Source organism: Aphelocoma coerulescens, chromosome 1 (assembly GCF_041296385.1).
Source record: "Aphelocoma coerulescens isolate FSJ_1873_10779 chromosome 1, UR_Acoe_1.0, whole genome shotgun sequence".
NCBI classification, from domain to species: domain Eukaryota; kingdom Metazoa; phylum Chordata; class Aves; order Passeriformes; family Corvidae; genus Aphelocoma; species Aphelocoma coerulescens.
Window position 1 is genome coordinate 111,142,304 of NC_091013.1, and position 18,267 is coordinate 111,160,570.

An 18,267-nucleotide genomic window follows, 5' to 3' on the forward strand; every position below is an offset into this window, starting at 1 on the left:
AATACCCACCAATTCTATTATTTTCATTCCTTTACATATATATAAAGTATTTCCATGTTTCCCTTTTCCTTCCCAACAAAAGAGCAGTATTTACAAACTAAGTTCTCACCGAATACTTCATCTGACTAATAAAATATGATGAACAAAACAACAAAAATGAGAGCTTGTTTTAAAAACCTATAAAATTAGGAAAACAAAAACAGGATTCAGGAGGTTATATAAATCATCTAATCCCATGAAGCTGTAATCAAAGAGAAACTAATTATTGCTTAGTCAGGAATGAGCTGTATTCAAAAGCAGAACTCTTCCTGTAATTTAGGATCAGCAATGATCCCTTTTCCCCACTACCTACTGAACTTGTACTTCAAATTTACTGAGACACACCAGACATGTTTGGCATTCAAATATAAGATGGTTGTCAGTTGGAACAGTGCTTCAAACCAGGTGCTTAATTTTAATTACAACTAACTTAAGCATCAGCCAGAATTATGGTACCTTGTTTAAAGACTTTGCTGGCATGAAATTTATACAGATGTCAGGATATAATTTTTAATACATGCGTGCCACTAACAGGGAAGTGTTAGAGCACCCAATTAAGCAAAAATGAAACAATAAAAGGTATGCATTATCAAATTTAAGTCAACCCATGTGTTACCATATAATATTTTAGACCTCATTAAACTGTTACCTGGTTTGACCAAAAAACTTGATCATTTACAAATGAGAAATATTTTTTTGGAAGAGACCTCCCTAAAAGTCTCCATGCAGTCATAAAAAGTTAAAGGAAAAACTTATTCCCTGAAAAAATGCTTTCTTTTCCTTTCTGAAGGTGTTAAAACCAGGTTAACATTGGTGTTAAACAGTCATTAAAATGGAACAGAAGGAGTAGGGCTATAAATAGTCAGAAATTACTGTTGTGATCATCTAACAAGAGCACTCATGTAATGCAGGCAACAATTTTATGCAGTGACCGAGTCCAGCAGCGCTGTATGGAATGTTTCAAAAGATGTCTATGCTTCTACAAGGCTCCAAGAGGCTGGAAGTCTCAGCCAGTATGCCTAGGGCTCCTCACTTCCCATCATTTCCAGTTCTCTTGTGTTGCTCCTACCTTGCAGCACTTTGACCTCTTGCTACCCCTTGCTCAGTCAGACTGAAAACCTTCTACAGGCAAGCAGATGCCAATCAGTTCAGTATCCACATCTCTAATATTCCCTCAGCCTTCTCTGAGCTTCAAAAGCTACAGAAGCACTGGACACGTGGCCACTGCTCCAACCACAGCAGCTCTGACTGCACAGTCTGAGAATCCACATCAAACAGGTCTCCAGACAGAGGAGGCTGCTCATGGCAAAGAGGCTGGTTGTAAAGCAATGAGCACCACTTGACATCATCACAGCAGAAATCTATTTTTAATCCTTGGCTCTACATTTATGACAACACATTCAATGTCATGCAGTCACACAGTGCTGTCCTGCTAGGCTTTAAACTCTGCCCATTAGCAAACACTACCACCCTCAGAGTCTGAAGAAACAAAAGCACTTTAAAATCAAATGGTTTTTTGCTTAGTACTCATATGTCTATGCATGAGTTAGTTCAGACCTTTACCTGAGTCTACATAATTGACATCACAACATTATACATATTTCTATCTCAAGATCTCCTTTAGTGAAAGGAAACAACCATTAAAACTCCTCAGTAAAACAACTGTTTTTTCTACTTTATTACCACTGAAATCAACTAATTTAGTTTATACAGCTGGTTCATAAATACTTCCTCCATGATGTCATTGTGGAAGAAACTGAAGGGTTAATGAATGCATGAAAAGATTTCCAAAGGCCTTTCTTCTAGACATTGAAACAATTTAAGAAATGCCTTTTATTATTATGCTCATTCTCATATTGCCAAGGATTTATTTTTAAATTTGAAATTACACCACTTTTAAGATTTTGGTAGACATTTCAAGAGGAATTTTAGCAGTGATTTAAATTTGGAAGAGTTAAAGAGTGCTGAAGAACAGCATTACTTAACTTGAATGAATGAAAAATAATTACTTAAAAGAATTCATGAAAGCGTGAATGGCATATATGGAACATTTTAGTTCAGAAAACTTGCATTCCTACTACCCAGCAGAGTAACACAGAATTTCCAGCAATGGGAAATTGCCCATTTCTCCTGAAACATGCAGATCTGCTAAAGATTTTACTGAATCTTGTACCACATTCTACTGCAAGGATGTTAACAGATTAAAGGTGTCAGAAAGCAGCAGTAAGTTTGTGTTACCAGCCTATGTAATTTAGTACTAACATTATTAGGACCACCTGGCTGATGACATCAGCAGAGAGCACAGACAGTCAAAGCAAAAAAGAAACATGGCTTTGTTTTAGCACTGACAAACAGAACCAAGACAATAGAGTTAAATAGTGGTGATAGATGTACAAAACAGCAGCAGTGAAATTAGATCACACTTCTAAAATGTTGGCAAAATGTACTGTCTCCATTACTGTAACCTTTAAGCTGTTTTAAAACAGATTCTCTCTAAAGAATTATGTTTTTGATCGCCTTTTCTCTGCCCATCGAAGGAGGACCTGGGGGTGCTGGTTGACAGCAGCTGAACTTGAGCCAGTTTGTACTCAGATGGCCAAGAAGGCCAATGGCATCTGGCCTGAATAAGGAACAGAGTGACCAGCAGGATCAGGGCAGTGACTGTCCCCCTGTACGTGGCAATGATGATGCTGCACCTTGAATCCTGCGTCCAGTCTTGGGCCCCTCACTCCAAGAAGGGCACTGAGGGTCTGGAGTGTGTCCAGAGAAGGGCAATGGAGCTGGGGAAGGATCTGGAGCACAAGTCTGAGGAGGAGCAGCCAAGGGAGCTGGGGGGGCTCAGCCTGGAGAAAAGGAGGTTGGGTGGGGGAACCTTATCACTCTCTACAACTCCCTGAGAGGAGGGCATAGCCAGGTGGGGGTTGGGTTCTGCTCCAGGTAACAAGCGACAGGACAACAGGAAATGGCCTCAAATTGCACATGGGGAGGTTTCAGCTGGGTATTAGGAAAGAGATTCTTCACTGAAATGGTGTTCAGACATTGGAATACACTGCTCAGGGCAGTGGTGGAGTCATCATGCCTGGGGGAATTTAAAAGATGTGCACATGTGGCACTTGGGACAGGGTTTAGTGGTGAACTTGTTAGTGCTGAGTTAACAGCTGGATTCAATGATCTTAAAGGTCTTTTCCAACCTAAACCATTTGATGATTCAGCACAGCATCATCAAATTAGGATCTTCATATCTACTGAAGGTTAATAATTACCATCTCTGGAAAAGTGTCCTTCCCTAAGACACTCAGCAATACATATCAGCAAATAAAAGACCAGCCTGCTTCTAATCCATCAAAGTAGAAGGAAATCAAGGACTGCTGCACCACTTGGATCACATATTTAAAAGGTGCTGATGGCAAATACAAGTCATATGCTTGAATCAAGCAGTATGTTACACTGCAAAAGCAATTAAATATTTAGGCATTTGGCAATAAACTTATGACTGCATAGAAAGAGTTTAAAGTAAATATATTTAGTGTGATTCGTTACTGTCATTAAGAAACTTGCAATTGTTAACAGAAAGAAAGGCAGGCTTAAGAAGCAGGATCCAAAAAAAAAAAGAAAAGGAAAGAAAAAGAAAAGACTTCTGTAAAAAAACATTGGCTGAAGTTACTGAAAACCATTACAAAAATTTATGGAAACCACTCAAGAGTGTCTGAATTTATTTCACTCATTTAAGATTTGGGTTTTAAGTACTGCCTGGAATCTTACTGGGCAGCATAGCTGTCAGCCTATAACAGTATTTCCACATGTGGAAAGGAAATTGTAAATGGATTAGATGATGAATTGAGAATCAATTAAATGACCAAATCTGATAAGTCATATAAAGAGTAATTTTAACTCCTGGGAGAAAGGGTAACTGACAGGCCTCAGAGAGCATGCTGCAGCACTGGGAAACCTAATTAAATCCTGAAGGATCTGTGATGCCTCAGGCACGCAGCTCTGAGAGTATCCCTTAGGTTGATTGAAAATTGAAAATAGATAAGGAGAAGGGACCTAATTATTAATTTGACTGACTGTGTAGGAAAAGCAATCCCTCTCAACATCTTCCACATATTATGCTCCAGGACAAGGCATCTACTACCTGTAACTAAGAATTTACCTCCTGGAAGAATAGATTAATTTCTACAGACTGCAGAGATTATTTCCCTTCACTTGTCCTAAATATGAAATATTTTCAGGTATTTTCTGTTAGTATTAGTAGTAGTAGTACATTTTGCATTTTGTATTGGGGTTATTTGAATCATGCTGGATTACAGACAATATTTTCAGCATGACTAACACAGCATATTTCCAAAGTTATGGACACAAACCAAGGGGTTTTAGACACAGCTCAGCCAAGAACTTTCTTTCAGACATCACAAATTAGGTTTCATAAGGCAAAGAAGAGTGTGCATCTTTAGATCCAAGGATTTGTCGGCATTCTGTAAATAAAAATTTCTCTCTCTACACTCCAAAGTAAGATTCTGATGTTTAGTTTGCAAGGAACTGTTGGCTGCACTGGCCTTCCTTCAAATCAGATTATAATGGAGAAAAAGAACCAGATTCCTTACTGCAGCAAGACCCTGTCTTGGCCATCCAAATTACATCATAAAGAGATAACTGAAATCAAAGAAGAGATATAACGACCAGACAAGGAAAGAGAAATGGTGAGAACACACTTCACCAGAACTCCAACGTCTTCCTTAACTACTCACCAAACTTATTTCATGAGCAGAATAGAATTCTTTTTCAAGAAAGAGTACAAGAACCAACCCAGAAATGCCTCTGTCATCTAACTCAGCATGAAGGAATACAGGTAGCAAAGACAGAAGAAAACATTTAGCCAGTTTACAATGAAAGGTTAAAGCTAAGATGGCAAATGAAGCTAGATTGCAATTGATTTAAAATGTGTTGCTCTCCAATAGCAAGCAACACTGGCTTGTGTTGTGAAAAACTTACTCTCATCCCATAGTTCCTAAAATGGAAAATCCCTCATCTGGCCAAATCCAAAGGAACCTCATTTGTTGTAATCTGTGCTGTTAAAATGGCAGAAGCAACAGCTCCAGAGACCTGCCTATGGAACTGGGAGCACTTCCTGTAGTACGGGAAAGACTTAAATGCTGACCATACTTGTATACTTGCTTATAATCATCCTTTCACTCTGAAGGAGTCAAAAACTTATCAGAGGAGACATTTGCAAAGACCATGAAGATTTCCATGCCCTTGATAAGAAGCTTTCTGCAGTAGTTCTAAATCTGCATATACCCTATGTTATTGTTCTGCTAAAGATGCTGCCTCCACACAACAATTTTAGCCCTGTCCTTCTGCTCAGCATGCAAATTCTAGGGTGTTATAGCTATACCACTACCATCAACATTTTTTTGAAAGAACTCTTATTTCCATGAAAAAAAATCCCCATTATGCTCTTAAAGTGGTTGAAAAAATGGCATTTTAATATCAGAGAATATACAGTATCATTATCACACTCAAACAGCTAAGTCGCTTCTTTAATATTCCGGAAAATTATATTTCCCCATTACACATGAGGTCAAGCCTGAAACATCAGTCAGAAGGGGCAAGATGCAGGCACTTCATATGGCTGAGTGGCTCACTCTAAATAACAGCAGAGCTAAGAACAGCATTTGTTGGCACCACACACTACAGCAAGGCCACACAGCTCAGAAATGTTGCTGAACTATTACATACACTTTTATTCTGTTCTATTTTTCTCTTATTGTATACCATTTTATTGTCTTGGCAGAATCTAAAGACCACAGAGCTCCACTGTCTTTGTTCAGCTCTCCAGACTGCTGTACAGCAGGACATACCTCAGTTAGATGGTAGATGTTTCATCAGTTATACCCTGCATTCCCAAATGCGTGAATGTATCATCCTTATGGTAATGCTATCTTGTTTTTTTACCTCCTAATACATTTGAGATGGAAATTGACAAGAGATTGCCACAGCAGAAATGGAGAAACCATTTCAGAATTACATTTATGCCAAATATCATGTACTTTCCAAATTACTTTTGCTGGTTTTAGAAAACAATGCAGGGAATCACCTCAGGGGAAAATGGCAGACAGCCTTACACAGAGGTCATAGAGAAATAGAGTCTTCATCTAATTCAATTAACTGCTTTCAGTTAGATCCCAAATGGTACAGGCAAACATTTGTTCCATTTCAGGCATATTCTAAGAAATGAATCATTCTCCTTTCCCACTACACACAGGCATGGCAAAATATGACACACTCAATTATTTTATTGTTCAGAATTTGAAAAATCTCAAGACAGACGTCTTTATGATTTACAGTGACATCTCATAATTTAGGAAACCATCTGAAGGCTTCAAATATTGTAAAATTCTACAAAGAGCATTACAAAAAGTAGCAAAGTTAATAGCTACAACAATGAAAAATGGTTTTGAAAGCAAATAGACACACCAAATTCACCAAGCTGGAACTCTGAATTACAGCTCTTGGAGATTTATACGCTATCATAAATGGCAAAAGACAGTAAAATCACACAGAAAAGTACTTCTGCATTTGGACTCTCATGCTGGCTTCAATCCCTATGAGATACTCGAAGGCAAAGTGCCAATTGATCAATATGTTACTATTTAATGTGCAGTAAGTGCTACTGAGGAAAAATCAGAGAAACATTGCCTGTTAGCAGAGTCTGCTGTACTGCTGGCAGGAAGGAGTGCATGAAGTTGTGGATCATCCCATGTGGTAAGACAGCAGCCAGAAGTCTGATTCAGAATTAACAAAAGGAAACAGAGGGCGATGCTCAGCGTGAACACAAACGCGCATAAAGCCAGGCAGATTTCATTACTGAGGATTTTAATTTTGATTAAATGCTTCCTTTTATATCAGGTCACATTCATTGTTTTCTACCCTGTGTTTTCATTAATACTTTAATACACAGGGAACATTAAGTTGCATAACTTCAGTGTTGCAGCTGAAGATAGCATCTTTAATAACAGCTACAAAAGAGGTGCTGGCATCCACCACTGTCCAACTTTGGGATGCTCTGAGGCAGTGTGGGCTGGCAGGGGCTTTGTGGCATGCAGGACAACACATCAGCACTCACCACCGAAGCAAAAGGAAAGTGGATGACTGCAAGGTGAGCTTAGGCTGTTTGAAATGGGAACTTAGAAATGCATCCAAGGCAGAGCAAACCAACATGATGGAAAGGGCTGTGAAAGGCAGAAAGTATCAAGGTGGCAAGTACATTTGGGGGAAATACTGCATTTTCCTTTCTTTCACAGCCTGTGAGAAACTGCAGTACAGGGCAAATCCTCAAAAACTTCCCAGGAAACTATGGCAGTAAAGAAATTTTAACATGCAATTTTAGTAATTTGACAGTTGTCTTTTTCCCCCCTTGTTTTTGGTGTTTCTACCTACGCACAATGAAACTTAAGTCTGGACAAAATTCAATAGACAATATTTTTCTTGATTCCATATGAGTATGGGTACCCTCAGCAGTACCTACACTCAATTTCCCTTGCCCCTACAAACCTGAGCTGTGGAGTGCATGGTACACTCACTCTTACAAAGACCTACTAACTCTGTTAATTAAATTCCCACCCATGCTGAGCAGCCCCTACAGGTTAATTTCCTAGATTTCCATTCAGAATTGTTAGAGAGAGAAAAAGCAAAGGTCGTATTGTGCGAGACGAGGATCCTTTTAATTCTCCATGAACTCTGAATTAATGAATTAATTCTCAAGTCAGTTCAGTGGCCTGGTTCTTTTCTGTATGTTTAAGCACAAAAAGTAAGCTTGAAAACATTATGAGACTTGGTCTAGGCTGTCAGTACATGCATAAAAATTAATGCCATATGTTTTCAAGACAGTTTTAAAAAAGTAAATTAACTGCTATTAATTTTGGTAAAGAGGATACGTAGAAGCCACTAAACTTGCAAGATAAAGCTACTGGTATCTTCTAACAGTTCACTCAGAAACAACTGAGTTAAGGGAAGAAAAACCAAAACAACCACCACCAAAAAGTATCTGGATTGCCAAAATCCTTACACTTGTTTTTCTGATACACAATGTGACAACAGGTTTTTGTTGTTACAGGACTTTCTAGTAAATGAAAACTCTAGTGGGTGATGGATGAAACTAGAGCAGAAGATGAACAGACCCCCACCAGACCCCAACTGGAGTCTTCCTGAAACGTGCACAGTGTGGACATTGCTCCTCAGGAAAACTGCTTCTCTCTACAAGTACACCTCTTTTGGGTTGGAGTACTTGAAACTCCTTTCTGCACACATAATGAATATACAGTAGAGCTAACAATACCTGATATCTTAAAAATTCCTTATTAATAGCCAGTGTAACAATCTCAGAAATGTCAGATTAAGTTTTAAGTTCACATTACAGTGCATTTTTTTCTTAGACTTTGGGCAGTGATTACAAAAACCACCAGGAGCAAGAGGGCTAAACAGGCAATACAAGCCTTATCTTGTCAGGAAACAAGAAAACACAAGTCAGCAAATAAGAATCTTCAAAGTCACCCTGTTCATTTATATATGAGAATCTAAAGCAAAAAAAAAAAAAAAAAAAAAAGATTGATTCTCTTTTTGCTTCTGTTTGTGTGCTTGAATGCAATTGTTTGCCATTTTTCAGTGGGTTACCACGACAAGTCACCACTAAGAAGCTTTCCTGAACTTTCAGACTGAGGCATTACAGCTACTTCGTTCAGAAAATGCTTTTAAATAGTGAATGCTCCTAGTGTTTATACAAACTGTAAGGTGCATGTAAGTATACTTATACATAATATAAGTGGTCTTCTTTGCTGTATTTCTTGTTGGCTTCACTGCAATGAGATACTTGCCTCAGAACTGAAATACTTAGAATGCTATGTAGTACCAAACCCACAATTTATGTGCGCTACTGCTGCATGTTAAAACCTATTTGTGTATCTTGGATTTTTTAGGGGTAAGAAGTTGTGTCCTTATTAAAGCCACTGAAATAATATTATATACCCACAAATCCACTGAATTGATGTACCTGGTCTAAAATGGGAACTCTTAAGAGTATAACAGTAAGCAGAGAAAAACAGAGTTATAAAAGAGTTACCAAAGAGTTTATAAAAGTTATAAAGGTACCAGCTATCAGAAGTAAGAAGTGTCACTAGCATTTATTCCCATTGTCGTGTCAAACTTCTCTTATCACTATGTCTGTACACATAATGCCTCGGTAGCCTTTGCTATTCTAACATATAAAACTCTGTGCCGGACAAAACTATCTAATCTCTCAGAGGAAAACAATTTAAAGAGGAAAGGGGTAACTCTATACATATTCATCTAAAAAAAAACCAGTACCAAATACCTCACTAAACTCTGCCAAGGTTCATGGAAACAATTGGGATTTGTATATACATCATTTGGATATAGGCCATTATCAAACTATCTAGAGAGTTAATCAAGAGGGGAGGACACTCAGCAAAAGAAGACTGATGCTACATAATCAGAAACACCAGAGCTGTAAACAATGGGAATGCACATTATTCCCAAACAGCATAAATAATTTAAGACTTCCAGAACTGAAATTAATCTACATAACATTTGAAGCATACAGATCCACCAATTCAGACAGAATAATGAAAGGTAAGGGGAAAACAGATGGATAATTAAAAAGATACTTTTCAAGTGGGAATAGTCTTAGCTTCGCACTGCTGGTACCAAGAAATAAATATCAAGAAAATCCTATTACATGCATATATTTTATATGATTGGGGTTTTTTCCAGAAGGGATTGGTTTTGAGGTTTTTTTTTTCCCTACAGTCTGATTGGACAGTGAACCTGCTATATCCATCAACATCTGTCTGATTAACTCTTCATCTCTTTGAAGCATCATTGTTTTATAGGGCACTATTTGCAGAGAGATGGAAACAATCTCATTTGCCCATATTTGAGATGGGCATTCTTCCTTTAAACCCCCACTGCCCTAAAAGTCAGCACCCTTTCATCCCCAGATGAAGCCTCCACAGCGTACTTCAAAGGAAAAAGATACTTATGGTGTCTTAACCTTTCCTTTGAAACTGAATCTGTAGATCCAATATCACCTAGCAAGGCTAATTGCATCGTATGCAAGGGAATTACTATTATTTCAATATAACCCACCATAGAGAAATGATGAAAGCTGAGGCACTGTTGTAACAGGCTTTACATAAAGACAGCACCACAAACACACTACCAAAGGCAAGTACCTTGCACAAGCACAACAGGAAAATGTCACAAATTATCTGTATAATCTGAAAAATTACTTTCAAATATCAGCCAGCTTACCCTGCAAAGAAAACCTTGGGAGGAGAGAAAAAATAGTGAAGAAAAGAGAGAGGGTATGTGATTTCATGGTTAGATGTTACCATACTTCTTTCATCTTATTAACTTGCTGTATTCTGTATTTTATGTTCTAATCTCCTTACCCTCTGCAAGTTTTACATTTTCCTATAACACAGATCTAAATTAATTTAAAAGCTGATTTAAGATAAAGTAGAAAAACATGGAAATCCAACAGAGGAACCAATAGGAGCATTTAATAATTTAAAAAATATATATTTCTCATGCAGGAAGCAACAGTGCTAAAAAAGAGTAGCATGTGCAAAAGTAGAAGTATGACCTAAACAGTTTGGAAAACTTTTACTGCATGAAACAGCTTCTACTGCAAGAATGCAAAGGAAAGGTAACTAATTTGGAGACAACTATCATTTTTAAATTAGAAGAACAGTAACCTTCTATGCCTCATCATGAAAATTCACATATTCCATTAGTTCCATTAATGCAAAAATAAAACAGAAATATTGAAAACTAAGTTAGAAAAGTGCTTAAGCACGTCCCAGCGTTTCTGGAGCAAAAATAAGTTAAAGATAATGCTTAGAAGTTTTCTTCAGTCAGGGAGAGGTTGGTCAGTTCTCCCTCTAAATGCCAAAAGCAGAGAAAAGGTCTTGAATCTGGTAAAAGTGCACGAACAGTGTTCAGGTAAAAACCCAAACCAAGCCAAAACCCGTCAAAACCAAAACACAACAGAAAAATAAAACCCTCAAAAACCTTAAATAAAACTACCAACCGTATTTTTTACAGGATGGGAGCTATCTTCTCTATTACTTCCTTACCAGAGTGGAGAGGTGCAATTACATGACCTGCATTCACCATTGCTTTGTGTCACCTGTGATTTTACACCAGGGACCACCTGAGTCAGAATGCAGCAGTTAAGCCCAAATTCACCACAGCCTAGAATGCAGTAAGAGGATCCAGCCCCATGTGAGGTACCAGGGACCGAAAACAGCTTTGTCCATTTATGAAATACAGCACACAATATTTATTTTTGTTGTTACATTTACCATATGAGGTTGGAAATCAGTGCAGTAGTACTTTTTGCACACACACACTTACAGATATATATGTATTTATGTATTTCCACACTGTCCACATACTCTATGAGGATAAACACCTTTTCTTTCCCACATTCCCAAATAAATGTAGAGTACTAACGTGTGTATGTGTTGTTTATCCCTAAATAAAATGCATCTAGAATTTATACATGTTTACTTTAGGCAACATGATCAGTCAGTAACAATCAGTCATGTTTTCAAATGAAGCCAAATTCTTCAGAAACGGGCTGGATGTTACTTGGTAACTTCAATTATTTTTCCACGTGAGCCTATTAGTAGCACCTACATTCAGCCAACACTGAAACAATCATTGAGTATTTTTAAAGATATCTGATGTCAGATGTAAAAGTTTCAGAGGCAACAACTATGAAAAAGAGCACAGAAAATAAGGTTACTTTTAATTATACACAGAAATAATTATCTAGCAGAGAATAACACTATATTGATGTGGTAATTAAAATATTGTATTCTGAAAGATAAATATATTAGCAAGCCAGAAGGACCTGGTCTGATTTTATTATACTTTAATAGAGAGGAAATAGAGTTAAACAGATGGCACTCAGTATTTCTCAATGAATTCAGCATCTGTGAGTACATGTTGCATAAATGCCAATTAAAATGTGTCCGAGTAAATTTAATTCCCTTGCTGATAGAATGTAAGCCAACCTAGCTGGCTAAAGATCAAGGTTAACCTTAATCGTCTGCTCAACTTGTAGCAAGTTGCTCTCAAATTGTACAGAAATTCCCAGTGAAATAATAAAACAGTGTTCCTATTGATTTGTGTTCATTTACATTCATAATTCTCTTCTCAAGTGTTGGGACAAAGCACAAAGGGGAAAAAAATACAGTAGTCTGTGAATCATTTGACAAGTCTAAACTGAAAAAATATTTCTTTGGTTTAAAAAGCTTCTGCAGAAATGTTCTTCAGAACTTCTCCTCTGGGTAATTTTATGAAGTAATTATTTTAGAAGTGACCTGATTATTTTTATGAACTGCACAAGACACTTTTTAATTTCCTCTGCTCTATTACTGGCAAACTACCACTATCTTAGGTTGTCATCTAATTTTGTCATAGAATGCAAAGTGAATTCCTATTATTATACAATCAAATACAAATTAAAAAGACTATATTGAAAAGATAAAGCAATACTGTTATGCAACCCTATAGCAGTTCTAATTTAATTTAACATTTTAATGTCTTGTAATAAGGCAGAGAAGAACAGAACACCTTAGTTATAAAAAAAAGAAAACAAACCCACCAAACACCATCCAAAGCCAAAACTCTGAAAATGTGGAGATTTTGCCATGTATTTAAAGAATTGCAAAGTGCAGTCTAGTGGGTTTGTACCCAGGAAAACTAGGCATCCACCCTTATGAGAAAAAAGAAGGCATTTTTGTGATGTGCTGAGCCATCCATAAAAATTTGGTATCATTGACTAAACTGGGGCAAATGTACACCAAGCAAAGCTTGGATCTTCTGCAAAGCTAATCAATTAAGTCCCTTTATACATAATCCATGTGTGCAGTCTTTTCCCATACCAATTATTTCATGCTGGAAGCATTTTGTTGAGGGAAAAGCCAGTCAGAAACTATAAAACATACAGCCCAACAGCAAATGAAATTAAATGCCAGAAGTGCAAATTACTATCTAGGAAATGAAATCTGAACTATTCATGCATGTATACATACTAGCAATAAATTAAATTACGGCAGTCAGGGAAAAGACTGAAATGTCATCAGAAAGAGTGCAATGGAAACAGTGGTGCCACAATAAGCAACAATAAAAGAAAAGCTTTCCCTGAAAGTGGGAAAACAAAAGGTTTACCACTGTTCTCTACAACAGCAGGAATAAAATGACTCAGCAAGACCTCGATGCATTTTTAGATTATAGAAATCATACTGGATTTTGAACAGTTCACTAATTCAGCAAAATCCACTTCTTGGGCAGTTCTGCAAGATGGCATCATCTTTTATAGGACCGTCTTTTATAGGAGGTCAGTGCTCAACAATGCCCAAAAGGAGCCTCATTTTCAGACCTATTAATCAGTGCTGAGGAACACCTTGGAAAATCAGGTCCCTAACCATTTTAAGAACCACAGATAGTGGTACTGGAGAAGAAAGGAAATAAAAATAAAAACACCCAACACAAAGCCAGGGTCAACAACAAACATGCTTCCTAAATTAAATTATGAATGGGGTAATGTCAGCAGAGTTTTCAGATAATGATTTAAATAAGTAGGGACAGTGCCCTGCTCCTGACTGCTTTGTCACTTGTAGTCCTTTATTGCAATAGAGACCACAGAAGGAACAGTAAAATACTAAAATCTTGAGGTAGTCAGAGGTTCTGTAGTACGTCTGACTATATAATGTACTGGGGAAAGACTCACATGGTCCAAAAATCAGAAAACTTGTCATTTAAAATACCACTAGCAGGTAAGATAAATTCAGAGCACAGTCAGCATTCAGCACAGGGAAGGCTGATGAAAAGGAAGACAGATGGACAGGGCAACTTGAGGGTGAGCAAACAAATAGTGGTGTCCACTTCAAGCCCTTCCTGGTTGCTACCTTTACCTTTTGGGAGAAGCATTTTTGCTTGACTTACCTGAAAAGAGGATTTGTGAGGAAGAGCAAATTCCAAGGGACAAATGAACAGCCCCCAATCATCAGATTTGTTTTAATCCCCTGCAGGAGTGCACCAGCAAAGAGGAAGAAGAGGCCTGTGTGCTGTGTCCTCCTTTTGTACCTCTTTGGCTGTGCAGTTATTATTCCTGATTGCACCTGTGCTTGATTTCTGCACCTGGCTAAGTTTCCAACCCTTTTCAGAGGCTTTATATCCTTGAACTTAAAAGTTTCAAAGACAGGATGGGTCCATTCCCCCAGTCAGTTGATAACACTGAATGTCACATACATCACAGCAAACTACAAGACTTTTGAGAGTGGATTCTGAGCTTTTGATGGCAGAAGTATCTCCAGCTTCACACACAAGGTTTGCTACTGTTGATTCAGACATATTTTTCTCAAAGTTCTTGGAAAACAAAAGGCAGACAGACCACCCAACAGGATGGATCAGGCCCTAGCAAGCAATAATCCTCACAATGATTGTGGTGATACTTAGATTAGATTCTTTACTCCAGCTTGCAATGTGCGAAATAATATGATTCAACAGTTGCTGTAATTTGCACAAAGACTAAGCACTTAAAGATTCAACTGAGCAGCTTTCATTGTCTTCTACTGTAACTATTGCTCTATTTAGTCAGAAGAGGTGACCTTCTAGTAACCTTGTACAGTGGCTATAAATGAATGGAAATTTGACCTCACTTTAAGACCTCCATAAAAAGAATTATACTACAATGATTTTGCATCTTTATGTCAGCATGTCAGATAAATATTTTATTCAGTTGCTAACTGGATAATGCATTTTCAAAACAACTCTCAGTGCTGAATGCATTTTTTAAATGTATTGCTAAATGAAGCACAAATTCAACTAATTTTTAAATATTTAAATATATTTGACATTTAAGAAATATTGGACATATTTTCTTTAGTACAAATGCATTACACATTTAAAAAGTTTTAGCTGCCATTAGGAAGAAGTCCCTATGAATAATACATCTTTTTCTAATGTCTTTTTATGTACACAAAAACATCAATTTGTACCTGGCTTAAAAAAAATCTAAATTACAGGTAAGCCATCTAATGTGTCCCTTACTACCTTTTGGCAAGATTAGTCTAATCAGAGTTTTTCCACTAAATTACCCAGATCAACAGAAACCCTGCACAATTGTATCCTCCTCTCTAAAACAGCACATGATCTTTGCTCATGTGGGTAATTGCCAGGGTGGAAAATTGCAGTGAGGATGATGGTACAGATGTTCTTTTTCAGTTGACCAAACAAAATGAAAGAAAACAAGGAATTCCTGTTTCATAATGAATTATATTTAAAATGCACTGGTTTATACACATTTGCACACACATAAACAAATATAATGGGGATTTTCAACAGATTTTTCTAATGGAAGATTACATTCTTCTGTTGATGGTACAGGAAAAGATTAGGTTTGAAGGAAGGGAAAGTATTAAGAAAGTATCAACATGTGAAAAACAAATGTTCAATGTTGGCAACTTACAAGAATGCACACTAGGATACTTATTAAGGTGAAGTTCTTGAAGGGGATTTCAAAGCAGGATAGTTACACTGGAGCCAGTCTTTTTCACTTGTGTGCAAGGACAAAAAGAAAAAGCAACCTTATCACTGACAGGAGAAAAAAAAAAGATTTGCCTGCACCCATTATTACTGCTGCATTTACTGATCCCATGGCTGAAACCAGCAATGGCACTTTAGGGGGATGGAGGGAGGTCACTGAGTGATGTCCTCTGAATTCACCAGAGACTGCTGCAGAGCCATGCTCACAGAAAGGACAGCCCATGAAATCTGTTTTCCAGACCTCACAACCCCTTGCCCTCCTCCCACCTTGCTCTCCTCTCCCCACAGGTACTCCTGGCTCTGTACGCCTTTGGGAGCAGTTCTCCGTTATATATTTGTTCTGTGAGGTTTTACCAAATCATGGTGGTGTTCTGCTTTTTTTTTTTCCTCACCATTAACTGTTTTAAATTGTACCCAACACCTATCCTTAAGCAACACTGCTGTTACAGCTGAGCATTTTTAACATTTAGGTTATTTCCAGAACTGCCCTGCCCCTCTCAAATACAAGCCAAGCAAACAAACAAGGCCGAGCAATTTCTTTGCACTGGTTTATATCAGCACCAAGGGCAATACAGAGTGACAGAGATTTTTCTACATTACAGGGACACCCAACAACAAAAAAAAGGAAACATGGAACCAGGCAATGGTGGTGGAGAGCTTAGAAGAGCACCTGTCTGAAGCCAGAACTCCACAGAATTGCTTAATGTAAGCAACATGATTTTGCAATATTATATGCACTGTTATGTATGCATATCCTGTATAATCTCTAACCAGGAACAGGGATGGAACTGTTCTTCCTATCAACCTCAAGAATGTGTTTTATTTATCCTCAGAAAAAAAGTAATTGAAAACATCTGAGAAGTGCTTTAACAGTAACAAATAAATAATTACTGAGAGTTACAGATGGAAAGTGTAAATACACTATTTTCGAGCACTTCCTAGTGTTACCTGTAGGGAGGAGAGTCAGTTCCCATTTGTTTCCTCTACTGAACATTACAGGCTGGGCTCACCCTCATTTTGCAGTTCAGCTTTATGAGCAACTAAGACAAAAGCACTGCATCTTTTGGGCTACATTTGTCTCTAAACCAGCCTGTCAAGGATCCATCACACAGGGCAGGTTCTTGAGATTGCTGATCATCTCTCAAATCAGCAAGTGACAAAGAGTCAGAAAATCCATTTCATTTCTATGTAAAAGCCTAACACCGACAGACTTAGTTGATGACTACAGGATCTATCATCCTCTTACACTTTCAAATATGTGCTGCAAGAGAAAGGAAGAGAAGGACAATGTAGAGAGTGACTTATTCACTGCCTCATAATGAAAGAAAGTAATTTGGATTATCTTTCCCTCTTCCCCAATCCAAACCCCAGCCTGTGGTGCAGGATTTTAGCCACTTGTGTCTGGTTGAGCTAAATACTGAATAGTGTGTTTCCCATTGCCTTCCCCTGGCTACAGCTCTGAGAAGAGCTGAAAAAAACCTTTTTCTGCAAAAGATATTCGTGAACTATTTCTTGATCTGAATTGAATCACTGAATAACTTGAACAAATATATGTTTAAATTTCAAGAATGTCATAATAATAATATTTTAACTGTCCCCCATGCAACGCTGGGAAGGAAAGGGTATTAGAAGTGGCACCCACAATATATATGTTGGTGGCACACACAGGTTACCTCTCATACCCAAGAAGTCAGCAATTAAATTTATTTCTACATGTGATTCATGGAAAAACTTTTAATGCTTTTAACGTCTTTCTGAACAATGTCTCAGACACCAAGCATTTGGTTTATGTAAGCAATAAAACTGGCAGCTCCATCCTATGCTTATTTGTGAGTTGTGTTCTCCACAAAAAGTTAGGCATCCTACCAGAGTAATTTAGTTTGCAGCAGATTTAGGCTTCAAGCTGCTCTAAGTATATGGTGTTGAAAATAATCTTGTTTTACAGTGATACTGTCAAAATTCTTTCCCTTACCAAACATGTCAGCATTTAATTTACTAAGTAGTACTTGTAGCTTATAATAAAACTATCACATTTTTGATGCCATGTTCATAGGAACAGCTGGATGTGCACACTACAGAATTCACCAGTATTCACATGATGCTTCACGATGCAAAGATGAACTAAAAATTTGGTTCTTCCAAGAAAAGTGAAGTTTAATCAAGAAGTATATAATTATCCATACCAAAATGAGAATACTAGGACTCATTCAGGTTAATTTACTGATGTTTCATGGTTTTGTCTAAAAGATTGCAAAAAATCAGCAATGTTAGAAATGGATCATGTGGGGTTATTGTCCAGGTCTAAAATCTGCGACGCCCTGTAACTCAGCACCTGAAGTGACAAAACCACTTGTCAGCATTTGCAAATCTGGGAACAGAACCACGCTGATTGACTGTATTGTGCAAACCTGCCTTTGCTTTCCCTAGTCCCAGTCTCCTGGCTGAAATAAACACATGGCTTTCCACACAGCCAAAGGTCACAAAACATTAGAAACATGAAGGCTGTATGAAAACCTCAAATAGATGTAGAGCATGACCTAGATCTAGACGTAAATACTGAGAGGATTTAGCTCACTGAGCCCTTCAGAA

The 18,267-nt window shown here is 37.6% G+C and overlaps 1 protein-coding gene across 18 annotated transcripts in view; it reads right to left on the bottom strand.

Annotated features, from left to right (window-relative positions):
* Positions 1 to 18,267, bottom strand: part of ROBO1 (roundabout guidance receptor 1) — a 654,072-nt gene that overhangs the window by 117,453 nt on the left and 518,352 nt on the right. Inside the window, exon 1 of one of the 18 annotated variants that reach the window (XM_069024596.1) lies at positions 14,077 to 14,165. The exons of 15 other annotated variants lie outside the window; for them this stretch is intronic. The gene's annotated coding sequence lies outside the window, so the exon portion shown is untranslated. Of the gene's footprint in view, positions 1 to 11,149; positions 11,234 to 14,076; positions 14,166 to 18,267 lie in introns of those variants that run through there. 2 more of the 18 variants (XM_069024587.1, XM_069024605.1) reach the window with 2 other exon arrangements.